The sequence below is a fragment of the Pseudorca crassidens genome, chromosome 7 (assembly GCF_039906515.1).
Source record: "Pseudorca crassidens isolate mPseCra1 chromosome 7, mPseCra1.hap1, whole genome shotgun sequence".
NCBI lineage: Eukaryota > Metazoa > Chordata > Mammalia > Artiodactyla > Delphinidae > Pseudorca > Pseudorca crassidens.
Genome location: NC_090302.1, coordinates 1123954 through 1139525, shown reverse-complemented (window position 1 = coordinate 1139525; position 15572 = coordinate 1123954). Strand labels below are relative to the sequence as shown.

The window sequence follows — 15572 nt, the reverse complement described above, 5'->3', positions numbered from 1 at the left end:
GACAATCCTGTGGGGTCGAGACCCTAACCTGTGGGGTCTGCACTGACTCCAGGTAGCTAGCGTCAAAATTGAGTTGTAGGCCCCCAGTGGGTGCCGGAGAACCAGAGAGCTGGCTGGCGTGGGAACCCTCACATTTGCTGTCGGCGTGTTGCCGGTAAAAACGGCTCAGAGCTGTATGCTCAAATGGGGCTGCTGCGTCACAGGAAATCCCGTGTCTGGTGTTTCTGTGGTTTTTAAAATTTTTATTTTATTTTAACTGCGTTGGGTCTTCGTTGCTGTGCGTGGGTTTTCTCTAGTGGCGGCGAGTGGGGGCTACTCTTTGTTGCGGTGCGCAGGCTTCCCGTCACGGTGGCTTCTCTTGTTGCGGAGCAAGGGCTCTAGGCACGCGGGCTTCAGTAGTTGTGGCTCGCTGGCTTAGTTGCTGCGCGGCGTGTGGGATCCTCCCAGCCCAGGACTCGAACCCATGTCCCCTGTGTTGGTAGGCGGATTCTCAACCACTGCGCCACCAGGGAAGTCCCCGCGTCTACTCTGCCGACACACATATATATACACACACACATAATATATATACATGTATACATACATGCACACACATATGCATATATGCACACAATTATATACATATATACACACATATATACACATGTACGTATATATACATATATTTATTACACATTAGTACAAAGAAAATGATGAATTGAAAAATAATCCAAGGAAGTGTCAGGAAGGTAAAAACAGGTGGGGAAAATATAAAGCACAAAATAAGATGGTAATCTAACCCCCAATGTATTAGTTATTACATTAAATAAAGTTAACTAAATGCACCTCTTAAAATAACAAGCTGATCAGACAGGACTTTTAAAAAATCCATCATACGCTGTTTTATGAGAGAAATATTTAAGACAAAAGGGTAAAGAAATGTTAGGAGGTAAGGAAAGGAAAAGATTCCCTGGGGGCTTCCCTGGTGGCGCAGTGGTTGAGAGTCCGCCTGCCGATGCAGGGGACACGGGTTCGTGCCCCGGTCCGGGAGGATCCCACATGCCGCGGAGCGGCTGGGCCCGTGAGCCATGGCCGCTGAGCCTGCGCGTCCAGAGCTTTCGCTCCGCAACGGGAGAGGCCACAACAGTGGAGGCCCACGTACCGCAAAACAAAACAAAGATTCCCTGGGTAATACTAATCCAATGAACGTTATAGTAGTATCAGACTAAACAGACTTGAAGACATAAGAATTACTAGTGATTCAGAGATTATTTGATAACGATAGTAGAATCAATCCATCAAGAACATAAAAGAATTTTAAATTTGTACGTGACTAATAACATGGCTTTGTAACAACCAAACCAAAAATAACAGACCCACAAGAGACACAAACCCACAATCCCTGTGGGATTACTTTATACACCTCCCTCAGTAGACAGCAGTCCAAGCAGGGGTGCTGATCGACAAGGACCGCGAGATTTGAATAACGTGGGTATGGGGAGGGCACTGCATTCCACAGCCTTAGGACGGATGTTTCTCACCAAGCACACAAGGAAATCCTTTCCAACAGCTCTATTGAGACAAAACTGCCATACAGCAAACTGAACACCTTTAATGTGGACACTTTGTTAAGGTTTTAGATATGTGTATGTCCATGAAACCATCACGATGAAGGTAAATAAACGTGTTCGTCACCCAGAAAGTTTCTTTGGACCCCTCTCCCCACAACGGCTGCTGTCACTATAGATGATGTCTGCATTTTCCAGAGTTTCATGTAAGTGGAAACATACAGAACCTACACTTTTACTGGCTTCTTCCACTCAGAAAAAATGACCTTGCAATGCGTCTGTATTGTTGCTGGAATTGGTGTTCATCCCTTTTTGCTGCTGAGTAGTATCCAAGCAAAGATGTACCACAGGCTGTTTGTCCGTCTGCCCGCTGACGGCCATTTCGAGGGTTTCCAGTTTTTGACTGTTACACATAAAGGTAGCCCACAAGGGTATTTACAAAAATTGATGAACTACTAGACCACAAAGCAAAAAGATTAAAGAGAAAGAGAAAGATTAAAATGGAGGAGTATGTTATCTGATGACAAACAAGCGTGTTATACATCAAATCTTCTAAAAAAATCTTTGCAGGCCTGGCCATTAAGAAATGTTCTTCTAGCAATCCTGTAAATTAACCATACTTCAATTTAAAAAAAGAAAGGAAAGGGAAAAAAAAAAGAAATGCTCTTCTAAACAGCTGATGAGCCGGAGAGGAAATCACATGGATATCAGAAAATACTTTGAACTAAACAAATTAAAAACACTTTACATCAAAGCTCGTGAAACATACCTGCAGCTGGAGAGCGGGGCCCTTGGCCTCGTCTGCATGTGTTCACGGCGGAGACCAAAGAAGGGTTAACCCTCTCGCTCAGGAAATGTAGAAAGAGCAGCAGCGGGAACCCCCAAGGTGGCTCAGGAAGAAACAATGCAGAGCGGCCACGACTGAAACGGAAAAAGCGACAGAGCAGATGTGCATAGTCACAGGTGGTTTCCGAAAAGGCTAATCAAGTAGACAGATCTTGGGCAAGTCCGCTTAAGGGAAAGAAATGAGGAAATAAGGGGAGAAGGAAAGAAAGGAGGAAGCAGAGAGACAGACAGACGGAAAGTACAAATAACCAGTGTTGCAAATAGAAGACACAGCGTCACAACACAGCCTGAGGCGACTTAAGCGGTCACAAGAAGATGTCGTGGACACCTTTACACGCCTGAGTGGGATATTTCCATGGAACGGGAAAAGTCCAAAACAAAACAACACCTACTAAACTGTCACAAGAAAAAACAGCAAGTCAGGAGGGCAGAGCAGTCGGCTGCGGCGGCGCTGAGGACGGTAGACAGGACCCACCCGCGTCAGGACTGGGGCGCGTGACGCCCGCTGCGGGTTGAGCCCCGCGGGTCCCGCAGGAGGAGGGGGTGCAGGATCCCGCGAGGGGACCCCTACACGAACATCAGGCCAGCGGCAGAGAGCTGCTCGCGGCGTGAAGTTCTCATAAACGAAGGGTAACGGAGGGCAGATTTGGGCCGAAAGGCACTGAATTGATGAATGGCCCCCCTGCACGGCGGCCTTCTAACTCCCCTCCAGGCCCACGCGATCTTCCCGGCAACAGGGGGAGAGGATGATTTCCCCCTAAAGAGACCGGGATCCCCCGTGCAGGTGAGGAGATGCCCGCCTTCTCCTAACCCGAGGCACCGCACCGCCCCCGCAGCTGTCGCCCAGAGGAAGCACCTACTTCCCACACTCGGCCGCAGCCCCACGGAAGGTTCTGCTTCCAAAAAACCACGATTATAAAGTTAACCTCCAACGACATGTATATAAAACTGTAATGGGAAGAAGGAAAAACCACGAAGGAATCACACACGCGCACGAGCAGAGAGACGCAGGCCAGGACGCTGGGCCTCACTCGGGGCCCGGCCTGGGGTGCGGCCGACACGCGGGCCCTCCTTTCTCCGCTGCCCGCTCCGCCTTCCCCGCCCGCAGCCCGCCTGGCTTCACGCCTGATGGACGACCCCCCCCCCAATCCCCCAGGCGGCTGAGTCTTTGGTGGCCATGGTCCCACCAGCCTGTCCTGCAGACCTGGAAGTACCAGGCGGCCCCCAGGGAGCTCCGTGCTCCCACGCGGCTCTCCTGGCCCTCATTCTGTACAGAAACCCACTTTCCCCTCCTGCCTGGGGTCAGTAGCCAATAGGAGAATCCTTTCCTTTGCTGGGGGCAGTCACCTTCTCTAATTTTGTTATTGTGTCCCCTGGAAGGAGCAGCAGGTGTCCTGCCCGGACAGGAGGTAGGTCACAGAACGTGTCAGTGACCAATTCCCCCTGCACCTCTGGTTCCTGCCCCCCTGGCACCATACGCATGTTGCCAGGTTGGAAACATTCCCTGCGTCCTTTGAGATAGAAGCCATCCTCCGGGCACTGCCCCCCTGGCACCATACACATGTTGCCAGGTTGAAAACATTCCCTGCGTCCTTTGAGATAGAAGCCATCCTCCGGGCACTGCCCCCGCTGTCACTGTGGTCAGTCCTCAGAAGCCAGCCCACAGTTCCAGGGACAGGGACCGCACGAGGATGGGGGTGTCCACAGCAGGAACCCACCCTGCGTGCTTCCCTCCCGTGCAGAATGCTGGGACCCAGGTAAGGCATCCCGTGAGTGTGGACAGTGGCTATGGACCCGCCCGATGTGGCCTGACCATCAAACCCAAGCGGCATCAGGAAAGGGCAAGGAGGCAGGTGCCCGACCCCCCTCGTCCTGTACACGGACACCATGACCAGGCGTCGGGGAAGGGAGGGCCTGGGCGTGGGGACGGGATTGTGCGAACCCCCGGCGCCCACCTCCCCGCTCAGGTCCCATGGTGGGTGGCTGAGCTGGACGGGGGGAGGGCAGACCAGGCAGAGCTCGTCCTGGAATGTTGGCCCCTGAGGGGCTCAGGATGGGACCCGGGGAGCTGCTGTCTGGAGCCGTGTGGCCCCCGCTGTGGGCCCCAAGCCGTGGCCTCAGGCCCTGTGGGCAGCTGGCTCGTCTCTTCATCCTGGCCCCAGAGCCCCCATCACCATCTGGGCCTGCTAGGCCCAGGACCAGCCCCCTGGGCGCTTCCAGAGCTGACGCTGCCTGTTTCCTGGAAGAGGAATGTAGAGAGAAGGAGGGCCAGGGTGACGGGGTCCTGAGTGGTCAGCCCTGGGGAACGGGATCTGTGGGTGCAGAGCTGAGCTGGAGCCCCTGCCACCCTGCCCTCTGCCCTCCCTTCTGGGTCCTGAGGCCTAGCGCCCACTCTGGCCCCTGGGGAAGCACCTTTCCCGGTAGCCCCCGCTCAGAGGGTAACCTGGGCCTGGTTGCCTGGTTCCCGAAGCGTCACCCAATGGACCTCCCGACGCAGACAGTGAGGACACAGGGCCCCTGAGGAGGATGGTGTCACGTGGCTGGGGGGCCACCCAGTCCAGGTGTGACAGGGTAACCTGGGGAGTCCCTCTGTTCACCCTGGGGCCTGGGGAGGACCAGAAGATGCGTCCTCCCAGTTCCCAAGGAGCCCAGACACCTCTGCTGGGAAGAGAGAAGGGGAAGCGCTGTGTGGACGGGGCTCTGTGCACCTCCGGGCGGGTCCACGGGGCAGGTTCCCAGGGACCAGGGCTGGTGAGGCCTCCAGGGTCAATCTCGGCCTGGGAAGGGGCCCCCACCAAGCTGCCCACCTCTGCAGGCCCTCTGACCTGGCCAAGGAGCCGGACCCGAGGGGCTTGGATCCCAGCACAGAGGGGAAGTGCGGGGGCTGACAGGCCAGGCTCCCTCCGCCCCGCCCCCTGTCAGCTGACGGGTTCCCAGGAGCCGGAGGGAGAACAGGCCCACCACCAGCCCAGCAGGCAGGGCCCTCCTGACCCCTGCCCTGGAGCACCCCAGAGCCATCACAGCCCTCTTTCCTCGCTGGTGACCTTGCTGGAGAAGGCTTACGAGGCCAGGGTGCCCGGCGGCCAGAGCTCCGGCTGCACTGTCCCAGGCCTGGATGTCAGGGTGTCCGGTGTCACCCACGACCCGTGGCTGCCAGCAAGACAAGGGGCACCCAGGGCTCCTCCCGGGCAGCCATCCTGGGGACCACCTCTGGTGTCCTCCGGGCAGACTAGAAACGGGAGTGGGCTCAAGCGGAGGGGCTCCGGCCACCGTGGCCACAGACCTGGGACTGCGGCCTGGGCGCCCGCAGGACTGCGGGGAGGGTCTGACCGCCCACCTCCCTCCCCCGGCGAGGACGTTCCGGTTCCCCAGGCTGTTGCGGGGGCGGGAGCGGGCGCTGAAACATCGTCTCTACCGTGTTCACGCACACAGATGCACGTGCACACGTACGTGCACACTGGCCTCCAACCCGAGACACACTGTCTCTTGTTTCTCTTTGGAAGGACCTCCCCCGGGGGGCGGGATGCTCTGAGGCTCAGGGAGGAATGCCTGGCGGGAGCTATTTTGTTTTGAAGGAAGTTATTGGATTTCTTAGGTCTGTGTGGATTAGCTGGCAGTCAGGTTTTTTCCACTCCGTCAGTTACTGGGCCTCTGAGACCCTAGACAGCACACGTCCCCCAGAGCAACTGCACCTCAGCGGGCGGGGTCCCCTGGCTCTGTCCCGGGGGGAGGGCCGGGCTGAGTGGCACAGCGGCCCTGGGTCTGGGCTGGGGAGGGCAGCAGAAGGCCAGGGCTGTCCCAGAAGCAGACCCCGCTCTGGCTTGTCCAACTGGCCTGATCTCGACGTCCCCACACCGATCTTCCCCCATGTCTCTGGGGCCTGTGTCAGGTCTCACCTCCCACAAGGCCCCTGGGGCTCGGGGACGCTGGTGCCCGTTGTGCCGCCGGGTCCCATGGCGCCATGGGGTGGGACCCTTGGGAGGCCACCGCAGCATCCGTGCCTACCCTGCCCTGGCCTGGCTCTTCTCGGGCCAAGTGGGCAGGGTGGCTCCGGGGCAGGGAGCTGCCCCCGCCCAGAGCCGGCCATCTGGAGACGGTTGTGGCTGAGCCCTGGGGGGCCGGGACAGGGCGTGGGCGCAGCACGTATGTGGGGAGCGTGCGGCCCTTCTTCTCACCCTGCAGTGCTCGTTTTGCAGGTCAAGATGCTCAGAGCCCCAACCCCCTAACCTGTTTATTTCTGGGGAGGGGGAGGGGCACCCCACGCCCACCCCTCCCCTGCCTGGCTGGGGGAGGAGCCACGTCATCCTTCAACAGGTGCGGGACAGGTGACCCCCACCTGGTGGTGGAGGGGAAGAGGAGTAGGGGCGGGAGGCATGGAGGGAGGGGGCCGGCCGCGCTCCGGGGAAGGGGCCGGGGAAGGGGCCGGGGCAGAGACGGAGGGGCATGAACCCCAGGGCTGCAGACGCGGGTAGCCCTGAGTGAAGAACAAGTGGCCGTGGGCACCTAGGTGTGTGTGTGCAGGTGTGTGTGTGTGTGCATGGTTGTGGGGATGTGCATGTGGGTGTGTCCCTGGGAAGGGGACTCACGGGCCACACCTAGGTAGGGGACGGGGACTGACACGGACTCGGTTCTGAGCCCAGGAGGAAAGGAGGAAGGACCAGCCCCCGAGCCCCCGTCTGGATAGAGATGAGGGTCCCGCTCCGCCCGGGCTCAGAGAGGTGCTGTGGTCGCCCACACAGGGCGCTGTGATCTGGAAGCCGCGTCTGCGTGCAGCTCGTAGTGCTAGGGGACATGGTGGCCTTCCCCGGCACTTCCCGTGAGGGCTGCCAGCCGGGCCAAGGATGAGCCACAGGGGCTGTAGGCAGAGGCCCCAACGCCGCCCCAGGGAGCCCAGGCCAGCAGCCCCTCCCCAGCAGCGGGGCCCCGGCTGGGCCTGCGCTGCCGAGCTTGGCAGGAGCCGTGGGCTGGGGAGGCCGCCCTGGGTCCGCTGACAGCGACCTCGGCCACGCCGGCTCCTCCGAGCAGTGCTCACCCTGAGGCTGTAGAGACAGTCTGTGCCCCCGCCCCAGCCCTGCCGGGAGCCCGGTGCAGCCCCTCCCTAGGCCCCCGCCAGCCCCGTCCTTCTCCGAGTCTGGCTCTGGACGCTTGTTACAGGCCTGGATCTGGGTCTTCAGAGCCCTGGGCGAGGTCAGACCCACCGCAGGGCACGGGGAGCTCAGGCCCGGGCCTGCGGGGAGGTGCTGGGGCCACCGTGCAGACCCCAACTTCATCGTCTGCCGGACAGCAGGGCAGCCAGCCCCGCCCTCCACCACGCCACGCAGGGCAGCCAGCCCCGCCCCCACCACGCCACGCAGGGCAGCCAGCCACGCCCTCCACCACGCCACGCAGGGCAGCCAGCCCCGCCCCCACCACGCCACGCAGGGCAGCCAGCCCCGCCCCCACCACGCCACGCAGGGCAGCCAGCCACGCCCTCCACCACACCGCGTTGGACCGGCGTCAGTAGGACGGCCGCCTGCAGCCCCGTTGCTTGGCTCCCTGCCCGGTGCCCACGCCACCTCTTCCCTAATCCTTCCAGCCGGCGACCCTGGTCCACGGCCCCGCCAAGCGCCTGAGGCCCAGAGGACCTCGGGGCTGAGGGGCCAGCTGTGGCCGAGCTGGACGGAGCCCTGAGCCCAGGTCTCGGCCATGGGAACCCAGCCTGGGCAGTGAGGCCCCTGCTTCGCCCACCTCTCGGCTCCTCCCCTCCCGACCTGTCCCGATCCCGTCTTCTAGTCCAGCGTCCATTAGGGCCGAGCAGGCCTCTCAGCCTCCATCCCCCATGGCCAGGCAAAGTCCCACGCACAACTGTCCCCGTGGCTCTGGGACAGCGGGGGGCGGTGCCCAGCGTTCTCACACGGGGAAGGACGCGCCTCTCTCCAGGAGTGGGCAGAGCCTGGGTCCCGCTGGCCCACAAGCCCCGTTCTGGGCCGTAACCTCCGTGGCCTCCCTTGACCTCTGATCCCGGTGGCCGGTCTCCTCCCCCAGGCCTCACCCCACGGCCCTCCTGGTTCCCCTCCGGCCTCGCCTCTCTGCAGCCTCTAACGAATCTGGTTCCTCTGTGTCAGGGCCTCCAGGCACAGGCCTCCAGCCGCCCCTCCCTCCCCCTATTCTGTCACCACCTGTGACTGCAGCCCTGTCCTGACTCCAGGCCTGGGTTTCCAACCACCCCTGGGACTCCACTGGCTCCTTCCCCACCTGCCACTGGCTCCCTTCTGCTCCTGCCACAGGTCAAGGGAGCCCCAGCACCCGACATCCCCACTCCACCTCCCCTCGAGATCTTCTGACTGTCCCTCTCTAACCCAGGGTCCCCCCAGGTATCTCATCTGTGAGCCTCTGAAACAGGCCCTTGCTGACCCCTGCTCCGCAGTGGCCTGCCTCCGCCTCTGCCCAGTGTGGGGATCCAGCTGGCCGCTGGACGGGGAGGGTCTGCCCGGATCTCCGGCACGGACTAGCGGGGGTCAGGGTGTGCCCTGGAGGGCCTGGAACCTGGGGGCCGCAGAGCCGTGGCCCAGAGGACGCTGACCTCATGTGGAAGGAGAGGAGGGTCGTCCTGGCCTCTGGGCCTGTGCGGTGGCTTGACTGTGGGTGACTGGGGAGGTCGGCCACAGAAGACGGTGGCCAGGGAGCAACTTCCAGGCTCCAGCACCAGGGGCTACCAGGCCAGCCCCTTCCTTTCCCCCCACAGAAAGCGTCCTGGTCCCTTGTGCGCCAGGGCCTCCGCCAGCGCTGCCACTTCCCAGTGAGGCTGCCCCGCCTCTGCTCCTCTTCTGCACACGGAGCCTCTGGCCAGGACATCGGCACCTGTCGGGAGGGGACACCTTGGCTTCAGGCTTCAGGTCTCAACACTCTGAGAAGCTCCTCGAGACCCAGAGGCCGGGACGCGGCTGGGGGCGGGTGTGGGCCTGGCGCGGGGCCTGTGGTCATCGTCCTTGGGGAGGGGCGCGAGCTGCCTCCCCTTCTTGTCTGTGGGGCTCAGCGTGAGCCAGTGACACGGCCACGCGGAACGCAGACTGCGATTCCCGGCTTCCCAGGTAGCCGATCTTGGCCTCGCGGCTAAGTCTAGACAGCAGACGTGTGGTGACCTTCGCATCCTCCCGGAAGCCTTCTGAGAGAGGGGCACCCTCGCCCCTGTCCTTGGTGATGGTGGAGCCAGCAACTGGGGCAGAGGCCATGCACGGTGGTGACACTGGCAGGAGGGCCAGCGAGCCTCGAGGCCCCACGTGGGCCCCAGCCACCACCTCTGGGCTTTTACGTCAAAGAGAAACAAACTCCCGTCTCATCTAAGCCACAGTCACACCCGGCTTTTTTTGCCAAATCCCAGCAGAGGGGTGGTCTACGAGATCCCTGCCCAGGCCTCCAAACTGTCAAGGTCAGCAAAAGCCAGGAGCATTTGGGAAACTGTCACAGTCCAGAGAGCCTGAGAAGCCTTGACGACCGACTGTCGTGCTCTTCCCAGATGGGGTCCTGGGACAGGAAAGGATATTTGGGGGAAACTGAGGAAATGGGATAAAGCATGGACTTCAGTTAATCACGTGTCAACACTGGTTCATTAACCGTGACAAATGTTCCACGCTAATGTGACAGGCTAACAACAGGGCAGCCGGGTGGGGGGTGTATGGGAACCTTCACAACTCTTCTGTAAATCTAAAACTAGTCTAAAATTTCCAGTTTATGTAAAGAAATCTTATCGTTCAAACACTTTGCACACGTGCAGGACACGGCAAGTCAGTGACCCCCAGGAAAACGGACCGCGTTGTGGTGCCGCGGTGGGAAGATCTGTCGACGGGTCCGGCTTCTGCTCAGACTTTTTCTTCCTGAATCCACTTTGCTGGGCTTGCTGGGAAATTCCCCATCTCTTCGTGGCGGTTTCCTCTCGTTATCCTTCGGATATCTGTAGACTTCTTTTTCATTCCTGCCGTGTTGATTTGTGCCTTGTCTCTGTGTCTCGATTAATCATCCGGGGTTTCTACCTCTGTTTTTAGTCTTTCCCGAACCTCGACATTTCCTGATATTCTATTATTTTACTAATTCTTGGTCTGCTGATAGGACGGCCCTTCAGAGCATCTAGGCTGCCCCCTCCCCGAGGCCCACGCCTCCGGGTAGCAGCCTCCTCTCTGCCCCGCCCCCACTTGAGCCCCCGAGCCCCAGGGGCTGAAATCAGCCACCCCTCGGGGTTGTCTACAAGCCCCTGTGTGCTCTCCGGAGAACCGGGACCGATAGGATATGTGTATAGATGCCTGTGAGGGAAATCTATTCTAGGAACGGGCTCACACGGTTATGAGGCTGTGAAGCCCCACGGTCCGCCGTCTGCAGGCTGGGGCCCCAGGAGACCGGGGGGTGCGATTCAGTCCAAGTCCGAAGACCTGAGGAGGTGTAGACCCTGGTCTGGGTCCAAAAGCGCAGGAGCCAGGAGCGCCGACGTCCGCAGGCAGGGCAAGAGGGTCACGGCTCAGCTCCAGCGGAGTGACTTTGCCCCCCACCTCTTTCTTCTATTTGGGCCTCCCGGGGGCTGGATGGGGCCCCCAACCCCGCTTTCCTCTGGCCCCCAAATCACAGGCTAATCTCTCCCAGAGACACGCTCCCAGACACACCAGGAATGAGGTTCTACCAGCTCTCCGGGTCCCCTTAGCTCAGGCGACTGGCCTGCCTGGGGCACGGCCGAGCCCCTCAGCCACTAGCCGGGGGGCTACAGCTCCGCACACAGCCAGGCTTCCCAGGGACCCATCTCCCGAGAGGATCCCAGGTGCCCGGAGAGCAGGCCTGGGAGTGGGTGTGTAAGCAAAGACCCAGGATCCGTGAGAAGCTCTGCTTCTGCCAATGCAGGCTGAGCTCCGGGTGGGGGCCGGGGGACCCTCTGGACTGCTCAGCCCCGAGAGAGGAGAATACCCTCCCAAGGCCTTAGGGGGTCCAGAAGCCCCCCAGGCCCAGAGGGAGGTGCCCAGACCCTCCAGCCTGCACCCTCCCCACCTGCCTGCCACCTCTGTGGGCAGGTCCCATGCTGAGAGCCAGTTCTGCACATCACGGGCCGGGGCTCTGTGGGAGAGTGTGCTCCGCCCCCGCCCAGGGTCCAGGCACCAAGCCCTGAACCCAGAAACTCCTGTATCCCCCCAGGCCCCCAAGAATTGCCCTGCCAAGGGTCAGCGGCCAGGCCGAGTTCTCTCTGGGGCACCCCCTGGCCGGGTCCACCTCACCCAGGGGCACCCGTTCAGGACTCGGGGAGTGGAAGGGTGGGGGCCACTGTGGCCAGGCGGCAGCCACCATGGGGCAGTGGACCTTGCCGTGTCCGGGAAAGAGGAGGTTTGCCTGCTCCCCCGGGTCTGGGGCTGCCGAACATGGCGGTGGCCTCAGGCGGCCCTGGCCCAGACCGGACCTGGGCGCAGAGTGGGGTCAGTGGCTGGCCAGCCTGGCACTGACACTCTCTGTCCCCCCCTGCCCCCCCCCCCCCCACCCAGCCACCTGCGCCGGGACCAGAGCACGACTCAGCCATCTCCCAGACCGGGCAGGCGGGGACGGGTTCCACACTGTAGGCCCTCAGCTCAGGTGCCTGTGTGACCCCCCGGGCCTGGATGGGCGCTCCCAGCAGGCGTCCTGGCCCAGGAGACCCTGATGTCCAGTGTGGGGTGGCGACTGCTCGGACAGTGGACACGGGGCCGGGGGCACGTGAGTGTAAGGAGGCCAGGCTGGGGCACGTCCCCGTGGGCTGGCAGTCTCAGCAGGTGCCCCTGTCCCACCCACTTCTAGGGCCAGGGCCCAGAACGGGGCCAGATGGGTAAAAGGACCCACTGTCTGATCTTCGCTGGGCCACGTCCAAGGGGGGCCTCACAGCCTCCCCACCGCAAGCCCTCCTTGGACGCTCTCACTCTCGCACCTCTCCCCCTGGCCCAGTTGCACCCAGGAGACAAAGGGGCAAAACCTCACCCTTACTGGATTTGGAGGAAGGTGAGCTTGCCCTGGGGTGGCGGCTAGCAGGTGAACCCGTTAACAGGGGCTCCCAGGCCAGCCCCTCCGCCACGCCTCCACCACCTGCCAGGCCAGCGGCCGCCCAGGCCTCCTGCCTCCTCGCTCAGAATGGAGCCCCTGGGACCCTTGCGGGTGGCCTCATCCTGCTGGGAGCGTGGCAGACCCAGGCCCAGGGCCCCGAACATATCCCGGGGCTTCAGTCACCCCGGGGCCCGAACTGGCCTTGCCACAAGGTCTATCCCTGGCACAGCCTGGAGAAGGTGGGCCGAGCGGGCATCTGGGGCGGAAGGCTCAGGACTCGCCTGGACAGGAGGAAAGAGGGCGAGTGCAGCCGGGCCCAGACCGACTCCAGCCCTGCCTTAGGCCACAGCCCTCGGAGCACCGGTGAGGCGGGAACATCTCGGTGCCTCTGCACAGACGGAGAAACTGAGGCTCGGGAAGGTCAGGGTCATCCTGTCCCTGCCACACCCAAGGGAGCCTCTGGTCTCTGCTCGTGCCTCGGGGCAGGTCCAGCGCGGGGACCTCTGCCCGGTGAGAGGGCCCCTAGCTCCTGGATGCCCGGGCGGTGTGGGACGGGCCTCCCGGGGCCTGTTCAGCCCTAGCTCGGCGCAGTTTCCGGGGACAGCGTTCCCTCGTGGCCCAGCAGGCAGCACCTTCGGGGAGGACCAGTCCTGATTCAGGACGGCCTCGGCGATCTTCAAGCTCAAGGACGACCATCGCTTTGCCATCACCTCTCTCTCCTCAGGATGAGGCTGGACACCCAGAGCCCCTGCCTGGAGGCGGGCAGGCTAACAGCCCGAGGGAGGGCGGCCAGCACGGGCTGCAATGGGGAGAGGAGCCAGGTAGGTGCAGCCAGAGCTCGGCTGGAAGGAGGAAGGTACCCAGGTCCAGGCTGGTGGCAGAGAGACGGGCCCAGGGGACCTGGTGACCTCATCTAGGACACCCGACTTCTGCATCCGCCAGCCTTCCCGCCAGGCTCCCCTGAGGGATGGGCCGCCAGGGGAGACGTGTGGCAACAGGACTGTTCCGGAAGGACCCAAGCCTCCCCGACCCGGTTCACCCACCTGCCCCGCCCCCCGTCCCCAAAGCCCCTCCAACCAGGGGCCTCCTCCCTCCTCCCTCCGCCCAAGCACTCCCCACCGGGGCCCCAGCCCGCGCACACGGGGTCCACAGCCCTGTCCCCAGGGGCAGCCAGACCAGGACCCCTCAGAGGCCTGGAAGGGGGCTCTCCCACCCAGGAAGGGCCCAGAGCTGCTCCTTAGGTCACAGGGCGACCAGGGGGGGCCTGGGGGACACCCAGAGGGAGGCCGTGCTCAGCAGCCCCCCACCAGCAGGAGGAGACGCGCGGGGTGGAGATAGCTGTCAGCACTTCTCCCTGGCGCTCCACGCGGAGGTCGAGGGCCACGAGGACAGAGGGGCGCGGTCTGGAGGGAGGCTCCTCCCAGGACTCACCCCTTTCTCGGTCACGGGGCCGAGGAAGGAGCTGAATTCTGAGCTGAGGGAGAAACCTGTCGCGTTTGTCCAGACGCTGGGCATCTCCCGGGACCACACTGCCTTTTGCCCCAAAGCAGCGCTGGGAGGTCTGCGGCAGCTGGGGCGGGGCACCGGGGGCCGACACTGGGGAAGGGGCCCGGGAGCCTGAGGGCCTGAGGTGCAGGGGCCGGGCGGCCGTGTCCACTGAGGAGGGGCTGTGTGCCCAGCTGGGGTGGGCACCAGACCTCAGACACGCCTGTCCTGGCCCAGGTCCACCTGGTAAGCAGGTCATCAGGACCCAGGTAGCAAGGCTGGGGGCTGGGGCTCGAGAAGAGGGTCCCAGGCAGGACCCGTCGAGCAGCAGAAGGTCCCAAGGGCAGCGGCCAAGCAAAGGCACAGCGAGGGCGGCCCTGGACGAGGGGCACGGAGGAGGGGACTGAGGGGGGACAGCCTGTCAGATGGGGAGGCCAGGGCAGGGGAGGGTACCCTGAGGGCAGAGAGGACGCACAGGGGCCCGTCTGTGTGACCAAGGGAAGGCGGGGACAGGCCCGTGGGACTTGTGCTGGGGGCTGGGGAGGGGGCAGTCCTGAGATGAAAGGTTAACGCTGCAAGGACACAAGTAGGTTCAGGGCCTCAGAAGAGACCCAGCGGGTGAGGGAGGCCCCGACCCGGCCTTCCTTAACTGCGTCGGGAGCATAGAGCGGAGGCAGCAGGCCGCCACCAGGACCCCGGCCCCAGGCACCTCTTTTGCCTCTGCCCAGACCTCCAGGTGCCCCTGCTCCGACCACCTTCCCCCCTCCACACGGTCCCCCCACCTCGGGCCACACCCTCCCCACCTAGGCCCCCCTGCCCTGGGCCACCCTGTCCCCTCGCTTCAGGAGTGTTTCCCAGCGTCCCTGGTGTTTCCTGTCTCTGGGCCTTTACACGTGACAACCTCACACACGCAGAGCTCACGTATGAGCGTACACCACTTACACACCCACACACGCACACGTGCGCACAGGGAGGATGCCCTCGGGTGCACGGACGCTCACAGGCACGTGCACGCCCTCTGTGCCCGGCGGCCCGTTCTGCAGTGAGCCTGGGGCCCGTGGGCGTTGCCTGAGGAGCCTGGGCTGGGGGCAGGGGTTGTGCAAACAGGCCCTGCCCCTCCGACCAGCGCTCAGGCCTCACAGAGCGAGTGTCCCCCGAGGCCTGAGGGGGCTGTGAGGAAGGCTGGGGCACTGGGGGCCTCCTGGGGCCCAGGCAGCGCCTACCGAGGTGAGGCAGCCAGAGGCCCTGCCCCTTTCCCTCCCTGCGCCCCAGGCCTCCTGCTCTCCAGCGCCCGCCCCATTTCTGCCTGGCCTCCCCGCTCTCAGATGGCCCAGGCCGGGCCCTCGTGAAATGCTGGACCCACCCCCTCTGGAGCCCAGCCTGGCCCTTGGCTGACCCCATCCTCACAGCCAGTCAAGGCCTTGCCTGTGCCTCGTCTCCCGAGGCCACATCTGTCCCCCTCACCCCTCCCGCACCAGGAGTAAACATTTGGTGCCCGGATGGGCCGGCAGGACTGCGCAACGACAGTGGCGTCCTGGGGCTGAGGGGCGGCACCCAGAGCCCCGGGTCGCAGGCCCAGGCCGGGCAGCCTGAGTGTCCTCTCTGACGTTTGTCCCCACTTAACTCCCCGGCAACCGCCCCCAAGGGCTGGGCACGCTCCTGGCCGAGGTGAGC

At 62.7% G+C, this 15572-nt stretch overlaps 1 long non-coding RNA gene across 1 annotated transcript; it reads right to left on the bottom strand.

The window, feature by feature from the left end:
* Nucleotides 1-1760: 1760 nt before the first annotated feature.
* On the bottom strand, nucleotides 1761-8346 carry LOC137227220 (uncharacterized). The gene is made up of 3 exons (XR_010944741.1): nucleotides 8144-8346; nucleotides 2317-2468; nucleotides 1761-2002 (listed from the first exon to the last, which is right to left on the bottom strand). It is a non-coding gene; the product is annotated as an uncharacterized lncRNA (long non-coding RNA).
* Between the last annotated feature and the right edge of the window lie 7226 nt (nucleotides 8347-15572).